Genomic DNA, 16,400 nt, shown 5'->3' with positions numbered 1-16,400 from the left:
AATTTTCTATGGCTAGATGTATTCCACAGGAAGACAATTAGTACTTTGACATTTAATTTTTAGTGTATAATTTTTTCTGGCCACCTTAGTTTTCTCCCTTATGTGTAATTTTCTCTGACATGTTCAATTTTCTGTAGCATGTTTAATTTTCTCTGGGATTTAATGTTGACATCTTTATGTTTTCATTGTTTAGAAATGGCGAAACGCAAAAGCAGCAAAACACCAGAAACACCACAAAAGAAACAGAAACTCTCTGAGTCTTCTTATGATCTTAGATAAAAAAGCAGCAAAACACCACAAACTCCTCGCCAAAAAACACAAGTCAAAGGTAATGAAGCAACAAGCGTCAAGATGAATACCCCAACTTCAAAAGACTCAAGCTCAAGGGGGAAAAAACCTGTTAAACTCCAAAGAATGAAAGCTCATTACAGCATCCAATACCGATTCAACCTCTCATTTATTGTCTCTTTTTTTCAAACCCTTAAATTCAATTCAAACTAACTTAAAGAGCTTCAAAAGACTCCATTCTAGTATTTGATCCAAGCTCTAACCACTAGAAAGATGGATCCAAGGAAGTCAATGAATCTGATGATGATGTAGTTGCAATAATCCAACATTACAATGAAAAAATGAAAGCAATCATAGTTGGTAAAAAGAACTTGACATTTACAACCAATGACATGACCTTGATTTTTTGTTTGCAAGGTGGTAAAGAAGCCATGTCATTAAGATACTCAAAAAAGCCAAAAACTGCATTCCTAAGGCGAAGATTCCCAAAGGACACAAGACTCACTAGTCTTGTTCTTAAGAATGCATTGGTTAAAGCAATGAAAGGAAAGCAACCAACTAACTTCAAAGATATAGCAATCATTGTTACCTTGTACTTGTGTCTCACCCTATTTTTTGCAACAAGTAAAAATTCAATAGGGTGGGTCTTTATCAAGTATGTGGAACCTCTTGAATCAATGAAGCAGTATGATTGGCTAGAAGCAATCATAGCAACATTGATCGATTCTATAACAGCATTGTACAAAACTCCAGAAAAAGTTACGAAGTGTGTCATTGTATTGCTGGTAAATAGAATTTCCATTCAAATTTACAGTTATGATACTTATAAATTTGTGTGTTTAGTAAAATTTAATTACTTCAATTTCCATCACAGTATTGGCTATGTGAACATGCGAATATCATTGATTGGGAACACAGTAACATAATTGACTTCCCAAGATGTACCAAGTGGAACCTGCAAAGCTTGACCAAACAGTTGTAGAGGACACCAGTCCACTCTCTTGCACCTCGATAGGTTAGATTTCTATCGCCACTACATTCTCAATGAAATTCCAAAATTTTTCTAACCACTAGTTTGTTTCCCTCCTTGTGCTTTGATTGATTGAGATCAATTTTCTCTGCGATGCGATATCTTATATGGAATAACTTATGGGCCTTGACTGATTGACATCAATTTTTTCTGTAGTTTCAATTTATGTTGCTTTTTTTATTACCACTCATTTATTTCTGCCATTGTAATGAATTTTCTATGAAATCCAAATTTCTCTGACCACAATTGTAATACATTAACTTATTTGCCTTGATGGATTTTCTCTGATATCTAAATTATGTTGTTTGTTTCATAATTTTCTCTGCCCATAAAATTATTTCTCCTTGTGTGTAATTTTATCTGACCTATAACTTATGTGCCTTGACTGATTGAGATCAATTTTCTTTGAAATTTCAATTTATGTTGCTTCTTTGATTAACACTGTTTATTTATGCTCTTGTAATGAATTTTCTCTAGAATTCAAATTTCTCTGACCACAATTATAGTGACATTAACTTATCTGCATTGATTGATTTTCTCTGACATCTAAATTATGTCGTTTGTTTCATAATTTTCTCTGACCCATAAAATTATGTCTCCTTGTATGTAATTTTCTCTGGCCCATATAATTTTCTCTGAAGTTTGTTTCTCATTAGTATGATTTAGATGAATTTTATCTACCTTATTTAAATTTTTCTTTCAGCCAATTTTTAACATTTCTCTAATAAAAGAGCCTCCTGTTAAAGATAGATAACAAGGAGCTAATTAAAAACCTATCAAAGGAGTTTTGTCTTGTTAAAAAGAAGAAGAAAGAATCAAAAAAGGCATTTGTTAAATTCAAAGAAACATTAGAAGATTCATCTGAAGAAGAAGGAAGGAATGAAGAAGGAGAAGGCAACACAGAATAAAGGCACTGAGGAATCAAAGGATGCTCAAATTACTAATCTATATCAAAGATTAAAGGCACTTTTTAAATCCAATATAGAAAAAGAGAAAAATTGGAATGAATTACTTGCAGAAAAGGAAATTGCAATAAGAACATTGACATCATATAACTCAGAACTTCAAGAAAGAGATAACACAAACCAAATTAATCTAAGGATGTTAGAGATTCAAAAAGAAGATGATACAAAAAAAAAATTAACAGTTGAGATATTCAATTTCAGAGCTTGAAACTGAAAATACTAGATTGCATGAATAAATTCAAGAACTATCTATCCAACTAGCAACACAACCTTACTGAACACCAATGCAAGTTCAACCCCAAGGTCAGTGAAAATCTTGAGCCACAAAAAGTTATGTTCTTGTGTTAACATAACTAAGAGAAATTTGTATTTATTACAATTTTCTCTATCAATGGTAATTTTCTCTAGAAGTTAAATTTCTCTGACCATATTAGTTTGACCGGTTGATTTCTGCTACTTATTTTATTTTCTCTGTCTATTTGCTTATTTGATTTTCACTGTGTATAGTTGGAATAGAAGTGGAACAACAACCAACAACCCATCAAGAACAAGTGGCACACAAACAACAACCAAAACAAAAGACAAAAGTCTATGGTAATTAGAAAATATTGAATCAAATAAATTTACATATTGAAATATGATCTGTTACTTTAGAGAAATTTAACTTTTACTGATATTTTCACTGTCTACAGTGAAAAAAGATTCTACATCAATGATAAAGAATTTAAAGGCAAAAGAAAGGAAAGAAAAGCAGTAAGATCTAGAATTTCAATATCTCAAAATTGTGAAGGTGACTAGAGGTTCAAAGTAAGCTGCAAAGCAAATAGAGCAAACCACCAAAGACGAAAAAGTACTTGCTGCCGATGAGTACGTCTTGCCTCAACCAATAAGCATCAGAAAATCTTGGGTTTTTCTACAAACTCTACCGGTTTCAAAATTGGTAAAAGAACATGTAAAAGACATTTTGCGGCACATATCAAATGTGTCTAGACTCGAGTAAGTACAATAAATAAAATAGAAGATAACAAACAACAATTTACTAACTTATATTGCATTAACAATTATGAAATCCCTTCTTTGTTATCTTGTAGGGCTTTAATCTGGACAAGTGAGTTGAATCTCATTACCTTTGAAGATATTGGAAACCTAATAAAGGAAAAAGAATTGCCAACAATGTGAGTCTTTCATCAAAATTTCTCTGCAATGTTCCATCAGCCTTTATAAACCAGTGTTACAATTATAAATGATATTTTTCAGGTCATTAATAGCTATGGAGAGATCCTATTTGCTGACCAAAGGAGAAAAGGACAACAACTAACTTCATTATTTTTATCACATGCATGAGCTTGGTATGTTACCACTCTTTTATTTGATTTTCTCTAGAATTTATTTACTACTTTCTCTTGTTAAGATACTTCTTGAAGACGGTTGTGTCACTAGTTTAATTTTCTCTGGCTAGTTGTGTGCATTTAAATTTCTTTGTGTGTATATTTCTGAAATTCCTATCATTTCAACTTTCTCATAGCCATTTTTTTGATTTTCTCTAACCGCAGAACCTCATCAAGATGACGGAAATTTCCTATAACTCATTAAGGCCAAGGAGGGATGATGCACAAGACAAATATATCAAAGATGCAAAACAATTAGTAATGAGTACAAATTTCTTTGATCTATGATAATGTTTATGTGATGATAATCTTCATAAAATCCCATTAATTTGTGTATAAATTTCTCTGTATTTAAAAATTATTTTTTTGCAGCAAGATTATGTGAAGAATTTTTTGAATGCTTGCCTTGAAAGAGAGGCACAATCACAACCCTCTTTTAAATTAATAGACTCACAAAACACAAATTAAGACTTTGAATATGTCAACAATGCTCTACAACAAGACGTTGATTCGTAAGTTTCATATAATATCTATAAATAAGATAATCTAATTTGAATGTTTCTTAAAACTAACTATATCTATAATTTGTATGCAGTGTGGATTGTGGCCTCTTTGTATGCTACATAATGAGACATTATAGCAACCATGAACCTATTAGTTCGAAATTGTCAATACAAGACGTAAGGTTGAAGAGAGTAGAAATCATAGAGAGATTTGTGACCGAAGTTGGCCAGTCATGGACAGAACCAATTCAAATACCACCAAAAGAAGAACCAAAAGTATAATAGTGAAAGCACACTAGTGAAAGGAAGACAACGCACACAATGTAATTAGGAATAACCCTTCAATTTGTTTTTTCATACATTGAAGGAATTATGATGTTTGACATATATGTATATATCTTTTTTTGACTAATGTAAATTTCATAGCTATCAATGGTTAAAAATATATATTTTTATAATGTATGCTAAATGGTGATCGTCAACACAATCCACACAGAGAAAGTTGTCTGTAGAAATTTCTCTGGTATGATGTTACTAGAAATTCACAGAGAAATTTAACTCATATCATGCCAAGAGGGTGCCTATATGATTATGTAATCTGTAATGCACTGTGTTGGTACAAAATAACCATCAAATTCAAAAAACACAAAGCGTACAGTAATTTTCTCTGTTATTGGCAAATTTCTCTAGATGAATTTGAAGCTTCAAAACATAATACACAGAGAATTTTCTCTGTTAGTGGAAAATTTCTCTGAATGAATTTGACTGGTATTATAAACACGCTACCTATAGTATGTTTCAATAAACATAATGCACATTGCAATTTTCTATGTTATTGGCAAATTTCTCTGGAAGAATTTGACCTCACAAAACACAAAGCACATTTCAACAAACACAATGCCCATAGTAAATTTCTCTTCTATTGACAAATTTTTTTGGATAAATTTGACTGGTATGAAGTTACCAGAAATTTACTGAGAAATTTAACTTATATCATGCCAAGAAGGTGCCTATATGATCATGTTATCTGTAATGCACTGTGTTGGTACAAAACAATCATCAAATTCAAAAAACATAATACATAGTAATTTTCTCTGCTATTGGCAAATTTCTTTGAATGAATTTGACCTCACAAAACACAATGCACAGAGAATTTTCTCTGCTAGTGAAAAATTTCTCTAGATGAATTTGACTGGTATTGTAAACACACTACTTATAGTATGTTTCAACAAACACAATACACACTGTAATTTTCTATGTTATTGGGAAATTTCCCTAGATGAATTTGACCTCACAAAACACAATGTACATTTCAACAAAAACAATGCCCATTGTAAATTTCTCTGCTATTGGCAAATTTCTCTAGATGAATTTGACTGGTATTATAAAGGCACTCTCAAAGTATGTTTCTAAAACACAATACAAAAAGTAGTTTTCACTATTATTGGAAAAATTTTCTGCATGAATTTGATTGGTATTATATACACACTGCCCAAAAAATACATTTCACAAAACAAAATAAACAAAGTAATTATCAAATGTATTATTCAATCAATAAAATGTATTATCCTCAACTATTTAACAAAGGCTCCTTGTATGTCCTCTTATTATGGCGACCAATACTCTCATATCAACTACACTCCATCACCCTTTTAAACTCTCCAGTAGAAGCAATTTTGTTCTTCTTTGGCCTCCCAGCTGATCTTTTACTCAATGGATGTAAAATCATAGCATTATCAATGCTACACACCGGGTTTTCAACAGTTGGAACTGAGCCAATCGAAAATGAGTATGCTTGACGATACATATGAGTATGAAAAAATAGTTCAACAAATGAATTCAAATTCTTTCCACTCCTAAAAATTACAGCAACAATATGTTGACATCGATACCCATTTATTTCCTATTTTCGACATGAACAAGTTCTCAACTCAAGATCAACTATAACCGAAGAAAAATAATGCATTTCAAACACATTATCAGATGATAAACTCACATTCCATGTCCTTTCATCCATAAAAGCCTTCTTCAATACACTATCCATACGATGACAGAGAACTTTATTCCATTTACTAGAGAGCAGCCTTCTATTAGACCTCATATTCATAATTTGCAATCGTATCATGTCCATCAAATTTGTTATTGGCAAGTGCCGAGCTTCTCGTATCTATGAATTGAATGACTCAGCAACATTTGAATACTTCTCACCATAACGTTTCCCCTTAAAGTATGCATCACTCCAATTTTCATATGGTAAACTTCTCAAGAAAACACTCATAATGTCTCATCCCTCACTTTTTAATTCATTTAACTTGAAATGGAATGATGACTTTGTTGGCGCATATACACATTCTGAAAACTTGGACACAATCATCTCCCTAACCAAATTTGAGTTTCCACATGATAACCTATCCTTCAAATTTCTCTTTAGATATTCAAGACAAAATCCATGATAACAATTGGGGAAAAACCTAGCAATTCTTTTCACAATACCATAATGTCGATCTAAAATGAAACTTATCACCTTCTCCGATCCCAATACTTCACATAAATATTCAAGGAACCAACACTAATTATCTTTATTCTCAGCATCAACAACGGCAAAAGCGATAGGAAAAAAAACCTACAAAACAATAAGAACAAGCATATTAGATATACATATGCAGAGAAAATTAGAACAATAAATAACTAGAGAAATTTGACACTGCTAACATCCAAAGAAACTTTACACAGTGGCTAAATCCAGAGAAAATTCACACAATGGAAACCTCTAGAGAAAATTCATGCAGTGACCAACTCCAGAGAAAATTCATTTAGTGACCAACTACAGAGAAAATTCACATAATGACAATATCCAGAGAAAATTCATTTAGTGACCAACTACAGATAAAATTCACACAACAGAGAAAATTCATACACTGACCAAAATCTAGACAAAATTCACACAGTGGCCAAAATCAGAAAAAATTCAAAGTGTCAGAGAAAAATTACAAAATATAACCACAAAAATAGAAAACTCACTCAATTCCCACATGTATAGAAAATTCACATACTTAGATAAAATTAGATATATTTACAATTACCTTCATTCCCATCTTTTCCCGTCACAGTAAGCATAACTCCTTTGTATCGTCCTTTCAAAAATGTTCCATCAAGAAACAGCATTGACCGACAATATTTGAAACCGGTAATGTATGCGTGAAAGCCACAAAAACTCTTTTAAAACACTTGTTGTCTTCAAAATTTAACTCAAAATACCTATTTTGTTATCTTCAAAATCTAACTCAAAATGATTATCTGGATTGTTCTTCAATGCCTCATCAAAATACCACCGTAATTGATCGAATGACAAACAAGAATCTCTATATGTACTACATCTTGCTTTTTCAACCCCTAACCAACCACAATTATAACTGATTGAGACCCAATACTTGTCTTTCATTTCTTTGACAACATCCACTGGACGAGTTAAAGGTTTTGCACTTACCTCTTCAAGTATCAGTCTAGAAACTAAGCTGGAAGTTATCCTAGCATGTTTACTAGTACGAACTGCCACACCACACGTATGTTCATTGTTCAAAGTTCTTATGTAAAAGAACTCATTTGTTTTTTCAACTGAAGCATGTACACGCCACATACATTCCATTGATTCCTTATATGCACATTCTGCCGTAACCCTCAGCTTGTCATTTTTAACATACGTAAACTGAAAACCAACCTCAATAGCATACTTGCATAAAACAGTACGGAACTCGACCACACTACCCTCAAACTTTTGTCCAACACTCGTAATATTATTTCGCTAACTAGCTGACAATAACACATTTTCTTAGTGAAAACAAAACTTAGAGAGTGAATTCCTTTCAATATCCACGAGCCTATCACATTCACCATGCACAACATCTACCCAATTAGACCCCACGTCATCCTCTTGATCAGAAGTACTATACCTAATAACTGAAACATCAACTATATCAACACCATGTACACAAACAACTCTCAACATATTCAGAAAATCAATATTATTTCGAACCATATAATTCGGATGGCCCACAATAGAATATGAAATACATATCGTCTCAAGTTTTAAATCTCCCATGTTTTATACAAAATGCCAACCAAATCCTCAAAATTCAATTCACATGAAATATTAATGACAATAGTATCATTTCTATATTTGCACAGCAACAACACTACACTGTCCATCAAAACTGAAAGAAAAAATAAGAAAAATAATTTGTTCAATATAAAAACTCTTCACAAGAACAACAGAAAGTTCAGAGAAATTTCTAATAATTATAATTTTCTCTAGATTATAATAACAAGCTTATAATTTTCTTTGGACTCAAATAAAAGTTCAGAGACATTTACAAACTTATATTCACCTTCAAGATAACAAAAACAAGATCACAGAAAACTTAATGAATCCAGAGAGAATCACAGATAAATTTACTGCTAACTATTAAACACAATTATAGACAAAAATCACATTGAAGATCTGTTATGAAATTATAAGCTTCTTTGTGATTGTCACTAAACTACATGCTTACAATTTTCTTTGTGTGATTGTGCAATATTGCACTCATATCAAAATTTAGAGAAATTTGTAAACTTATATACACCTTCAAGATAACAAAAAATATAGCACTGTCCATCTAAATTGAAAGAAAAAATACAAAAAATAACTTTTGCTCAGAGAAACAAAAATTTATATTCATTTTGATCTACAAACTTATATTTTCTCTGAACTACAAACTGAAAGTGAATAACAAACTTATAATTTTCTCTGAATTACAAATAAAAGTCTAGAGAAATTTAATAACTTATATTCACTTTCAAGATAACAAAAACAAAAGCACATTAACATCAAATTGACAAAAATGCTAACTATTCCATACAAACGCAGAGAAGCTCATAGAGAAGATCTGTTATGCTCACAAAACATTCAATTGAGAAAAAAAAAAAAATAAATAATTTATAATAACATGTCCATAACAAATTACAATTTTCTCTGTGATTTTCACTGGACTACAAATTTACAATTTTCTCTGTGATTTTCACTGAAGTACAAACTTTTAATTTTCTCTATTATTCTATCTGCATTAGAAACTTATAATAATATGTCCATATGAACTTATAATTTTTTTTGTGATTTTTGTTGGATTATAATAACAAACTTATAATTTTTTCTAAACTATACCAACAAAAGTGAAGAAAAAATAGAGAACAAAAAATGATAAGAAATTTACACTTATCTCTGATTTAAAAAAATTTCTCTGGTTTTAAAAAATAGAGAACAAAATTTATCATTGATAAGTATGTTGATAAAAAACAGAGTACGAAAAATGAACTCTAAAAATCAAAATCAACCACACTGTCCCCTCTCTTTGAAATTGATCAAAAAATAGAGAATGAAAAATGAACTCCAAAAATCAAAATCAACTTTATCAAGTTGGCCTCTCTCTAAAATTAATCAACAACAGAGAATGAAAAATCAACTCAAAAAATCGGAAACAACTTTATTGAGATAGCCTCTCTTTTAAATTGATCAAAATTGAAAACAAAAACCTAATGCAAAAATACACTCGAAAAATTAATATGAAATCTGAATCCTTATATAAAATTTAAAACAAAAATCGAAATCCATATAGAATCTCCATCGAAAACATACCTAATTCAATTTCATTGAAAAACCTACACGATCAATATCACTGTAACACCTACACGATCATAATAATCTCCATCGTCAAGTCCACTGCAACACTTACAAAATCCCTACGAAAACTCCACCTTGAAGTCCATCCTCATGAAAACTTCTACAAAACTGCAATAGAATATTCAGTTTGTTAAAATCCAAACAAACTTATATTATAAAAAAGGGTAAATTAGGTATTTTATAATGTAAAATAAGGTTGAGGGACCTTAGGCATAAAAAAAATATTATTGTGGACCTCTCCTCTTATCAAAAGTTGGACAGAGATCTTAGACCAGTTTTTTCATATTTTTATTGATATTTTATTTATTTAATTTTTTAAATAAATTTATTAAATTGTGTAAAAATAAAATAAAATAAATTTTTATTTAATATAGCTAAAAATAATTAAAATATTAAAGATATGTTTAATATTACTATTACTTAGTAAACAATTGAAAATGGTAAAATAATCTTTTGAACATTTATCTTATCCAGTTTGTCCACCCAAATATTGGATTCACTAAAATAGTCATTTCTAGATATCTAATCCCATAAGAAAATAAACATGGGATACATATATAATCCAACCAAATAGTCCATGGGATTCACGGTCCTAGGATTCAAGTCCGATGGATTATAATCCCCTTATTTAGTTTGTCCAATCAAATACACCCTTTTGAAATGTTTTTTTTAAATAAATAAGATTTTTATATAAAAATTTGCCCAAAATTTGATTTCCATATATTGTGTACCTTACCTTTCTAACACAAAAAAAAAAATAATAATAATAATAAAAAAATAGAAGTAACATAATAGCAATAAAGGTATAACCATAAATTTAATTTTTAAATAATATATTAAAATTTACTTTTCCAAAATCAATAACAGTAACTGATCTATAAAAAATTCCTTATAACTAAATAGATCATCATTTTTAGAGATAAGATTTATAGATACTTCCAAACAAATTTTTAATAACGGTTGCATAACTCTCAATTCTAATTTTTTCCTACACACTAATTTATATAATTTTTTAATACATATTTTTCTATAAAAAGTCAAAAAATTAACCCAAATATCCATATTTTTTTCTCAATTTTTTAGTCTAAAAAGACAAAAAAATACACTTATTTAGGGCACTCTAAACAATCCTTAATTATTTGTGGTCTAAAAAAAAAAAAAAAAAAGTTAATACAACGCCGAACTGGTTGAGATTTTATCTGGTAGGTTCCACTACAAAACAAATAGAGTGAGCTAATAGACAGATCCACGTGAATTGCTGTTTCTAATTGGTCCGTCACCTGTGGCCCCCACAGCTACGCATCATCTTCTGCATTAATTCTGAAGAGCATAAATCCAAACGTCAGGTCAACGAGACACGTGGCGATATTCTGGACCTGGTCCCAACCTACACGGCCCACTCACCTGATAATTTTTCCCGGATTTTACGCCTTTCTCGGTAAACCCAGTGAATCAAGATCCATTTATTAATTTTGGACAAATTACACTAATAATATGTATAGTTTGAAGCTTTTATCATTTTGATTCATAACTTTTCAATTGTGGCAATCACTCATTACATAATTAACGTCCAAACACATAATAAAAATTAATTTTATAAAATAAATAAATAAATAAACATCTAAAAGATTTATTCACTGTGTTTGGTTTGAGTTTTCTGGATTAAATTTTTTAAAAATTGAGTTTTTTGATTTTCGTATTTTTTTGTTTTTAGTGAATATTTTTAAAATTTAAACATTTTTTTATATTTTTTTAGATGCACCTTACTTAGATGTGTCTAAAAAGTAAAAAAATTGTGAAAAAATATTTTAAAAAATTAAGAAATACATAAAAATACAAAAAATGTACTAAATTCTTATATTTTTTTGTATTTTTGGTATTTAGTGAATTTTTAAAAGATTTTTTTTTACAATTTTTTTACTTTTTAGGTGCATTTATGTTAGGTGTGTCTAAAAAGTAAAAAAATTGCATAAAATATTAAAAAAATTCAGTAAAAACAAAAAAAATGGAAAATAAGAGTGTAGAATTTTTTGAAAACTGTTTTTAAAAAATGGAAACCAAGAAAAGTGATTAATTTTACATAATTTTATCTTTAGTGGGTAGAAATAATTTTTAAAAATTTCAAAATACTTTTTTGACATTTATTTTTGTCAAATTTGTTATATTTTATCAAATTAACGGTTTTTCCCTTGAAAAATCAAATGGCATTTTCAATTGTCCTTATTTGGAACAAAATTCAAAATTCAGGATCAAATGTGTCCCAATTAAAAAGTCAGGGACCAAAATAATACAAGTGTTAAATTGTAGGGACCGTTAACGTAGTTCATCCCTTAATTTTTCACCTTACTTCTCTACTTGTTAGGTTATTAGACTCACTTTTGGTCTAATTTTAATGATTTAAATCGTTCATATTTTAAAATTTATTAAGTATATTATGCCTATAAAAAATCAAATTAATCAAACATCAGAAAACATGTGTTCGGAAAACTATTTATTAAATTTTTTAAAAAAATATTTTTTAGTTCGATGATACAAATACATAATTTTTGATATCCAATTAATTTAATTATTTACAAATATAATATATATAACAAATCTTAAAAGGTAAATAATTCGAATTATCAAAATTAATTCTAAAAATAGATCCAATGACTTAACAAGGAAGAAATTAAATGAGAGAATAAAGAGAGGATCGTGAATCAAACTGAATTGCTTGGGACCCTTGTGGACCCCACCGACAATGGGAAAAATATATTTCATACCATTAATTCAACTCTATTAATGTGTCACTAATGACGTGACATTATATGGACTTGACCATTGACGTGATTGTTCCACCTTTGTTTGTTTGTTTGTTTGTTTTTTTTTTTTTTCTCTATACTGCCACCTTATTAGTAGTGTTTTTAGAACTTTTAATTTAGTGCTCTAAATCGGATTGGAATGGGAATCGATACATACGTGGATTTGTCCTTGTCCTCACCCAATCAAAGTCCTATCCGACTCATTTCCCCATACTTGCAAAGAGTCCGGATTCTCGGTCGCCCTTCTCGGCGGCCCTTTCCTGCAGCCTCCAAAACGACGTCGTTTTGGGGGCAAATTTTCAAAAAAAAAAAAAAGCAAAGGAAGAGGGAGGAAGGAGAGGAAGAGGAAGGAAGGAGGAGGAGGAAGGGAAGGGCCGGACTGGAGGGGGCCATAATCACAGGGGGAGGAGGAGGCGGAGGCGGGGGCCGGAGGCGGAGGTGTCAGCGGTCGCAGCTGCTGCGACGAGCTGGAGCTGCTGTGACGGCGGGCAGCGAGGGACGAGCTGCGACGGCGAGCTTGCAACCTCCTTCTTCCTCTTCCTCCTCCTCCTCCTCCTCCCTCCTTCTTCCTCCCTCTTCCTCTGCGATTTTTTTTTTTTTTTGAAAATTTGCCCCCAAAACAACGTCGTTTTGGGGCGTTACAGGGAACAGCAGCAGGCAAGGGCGACCGAGGATCCAGATTCTACTCGCAAGAGGATTTGTTTTAATAAATTCTGATCAAACTCCGGTATGAATTGCACCGATTTTTATTTTTATTTTTATTTTTAAAATTTTTAACAGTAATGATTAAGAATTGTAAAATTAGAATTTTAATTTAAAACTTTAATGATGTGATATAGAAAAAAAATGTTAGAGACTTTAAATATTTTATTAATATTTTTATCAAATGTTTCATATGAGTGTAAGACTCACATAAGACTTACATAATGTGAGTCCCATATCTATATGAGATATTTGGTAAAAAAAAGTTGATAAAATATTTAGGGTTCCTAACATTATTCAAAAAAAAAAAAAAAAACACAAACAAGTAAGCATAAATGTTACATCATATGGTTGGTCTCACTGTTAAAAGCTCTTCTTAGAACTCTAAAATTAGAGTTTTCAATCATTTTTATTTTTATTTTTATATATATTTTTTATTGAGTAATGCTAGTTTTTTTTTTTTTAAATACATTTTATTTATAATTTAACATGACATGTTTACTAAGGCCAAGTTTGGCATACCTCAAATAATCTATATTTTTATCTTTTTTCCATCATATCACCTCTCTACTTTTCTGCACATCTTTTTATAAAAAGACAAAAAGTACACTTATTTAGGTTATCCCAAACAACCCCTAATTATATTAATTGACTATTAATAAAATTAAGATGAGATTTACGGTATCAACAAATGTGACTGTGTTACATTAAATAATAAATAGAATATATTAAAAAAATGTGTTAAACTTAAATCTTATTGTGTCTCGTTTTTATTTGAATCTCATGATACATGTGGACCATATAAAAATTATAATGCAATATTTTAAATCAAGTTGATTAGGCGATTATCTTACTTATTATTTGTTTATGTGTTAAATATGAAATTTCGGCTCCAAAGTGTCATTGTGCCAAGTGTTCTGTGACATTTATTGAATGATAAAGATTTGAGTATAAGATAACAAAAATCTTAAGTTTGAATTATTTTAATAAGTCACTAGAGATTTACTTGGTCGTTAATTTTAAGATCTCGAGATTAGTAGAGATATATGTTAACTAATCCAAATATCGGATTAATCCAAAAAAAAAAAAAAAAAAAAAGCCAAAGTTTTACTTTTTACCACATGACAAATAGTAAATAGAAGAATACACCATATCAATTCTACTACTTTGTGTCCTCATTGCATAAAATATGTTATTAAAAATGTTAAGTGTCATAAAAGAAATATTATAAAAAAAATTAGTTTGTAATGTTTTATTGTACGTTATGAAATCACTATTAAATTAGTTTTAGGAAACTTTTTATTATATTTATTTCATAATGCATAATATTATTCATATTTTATTATAGATAAATGTTTCTATTATCTTTTATATTTTAGTTTCGATAATAAAATATACAAAGAACACAAAGCATGCTTGACAATTTACTCACTATATCCGAAGTAGAGTGCCCGTACCATACACATGAATTACATTTGTTGCATTAATTACATTGAATCAAGTTTATGTGGACACACCACGCATGATTGTTGTGCATGTCAAACGGGTTAGGCCAAAAAAAAAAAAAAAAAAAAACGAAAAACCTTGTAACTTGTTGATGTGGTTGACAGTGATATCGTTGACAAATGGGTATAAAATGAGAACAATTAAGGCAACTGCTACTTTCCTTCAAGCATATGTTAAGTTTATCCCTTAATTGGGTAATGGTGCCAATAATTGCCCTTGAAAGAAGGCTTGTGTGCTCTCAATTATTTGTCCATCTACACTTATTTAATCTAATTCGACATTTCTATTCCAAATATTTCATGGTGGATGCACACAAATTTAATTGTGTTACGTACTAACCCTTCTACAAGAGCCTTATAATTATTATTTTTTTTGGGGGGGTGTTGTATGACTCTTTGCTCCCTTTATCATCCCTTATAATCATTTTTTCACTTTGTTCCTTAAAAATTTTTTTTTCTACTTTTTACTCTTCATATTTTAATTTTTTTCAGTTTAATTTTAAAATTTACTTTTATTCAAAATAAAATTAAAAATACTATGTTAACTACCACATAACGTAAAAGAATATATATATTAGATTGGAGCTTGGATTTGTGTAAGAGATGCAAATTATATGAAATAAATATTTTTGTTTTATATGACTGTTAATGTGTCATTTTTTATTTAATTTTTTACACAAGTTAATTTTTAGAGTAAATTGAGAAAGATTTGAAGATAAAGGCCCAAAGTGAGGAAAAATAAATTTGAAGGGTTAAAGTGAAAAAATAATCAAACATATAGGGGCCAAAATATAATTTGTTTAAAAAAAAAAAATTAACTTCTATTCTCTAGTTCAATGAGGATAATCCAATGTAAATTACCCCCATATATGAATATTTTATTTAAAATTTTCCCCTTACAGCAGTACTCGTATTTCTCAATCAATAAAGATATCTATAAAATATGAGAAGATTTGTATCGGAAAAATCATAATTAAACATTATAGAAACTCAGCAATCCGATCAAACAAAGAAACTCCATAATGAAAATGGAATAAACAACATAAGATTGTTTTCAATGGTTCATCAAATTCATTAACAGATTTAATTTTGATGAAAAAAGTGACCTTTTACTTCCCTAACAGTTCATCAAATTTATTATCAAATTCAGAATTTTACTTTTCTTTTATCAACCTGAGGACTAATATGTCTTTCATCAAATCATTATTCATTGCAGTTTAATTTTCATCACCGAATGTCCCCCAAATGTCCCATGGATGACCACCTCAAGATAAAAATTTGCGAAAAAATTACACTGGCTGATCGACCCTCTGGTCATTCGTCCGATCGACCGGTAATTTGATGAAATTATAAAACCCTCCGTTAAAGTACTTGATATTAAAAAAAAAAATTATTCAAATTTAATTAAAGATTTAATTCACCGTTGGAGATACTGTAACAAAACTCAACAATCAAACTCGGTGAAGAACTTTCATAAGTGAAGAAATAATTAATTTTTGTCT

The sequence above is a fragment of the Camellia sinensis genome, chromosome 8, assembly GCF_055761805.1.
Source record: "Camellia sinensis isolate YWXY chromosome 8, ASM5576180v1, whole genome shotgun sequence".
Classification (NCBI taxonomy): domain Eukaryota; kingdom Viridiplantae; phylum Streptophyta; class Magnoliopsida; order Ericales; family Theaceae; genus Camellia; species Camellia sinensis.
The sequence above is the reverse complement of the archived record's forward strand: the minus strand, read 5'-3'. Positions refer to the sequence as shown.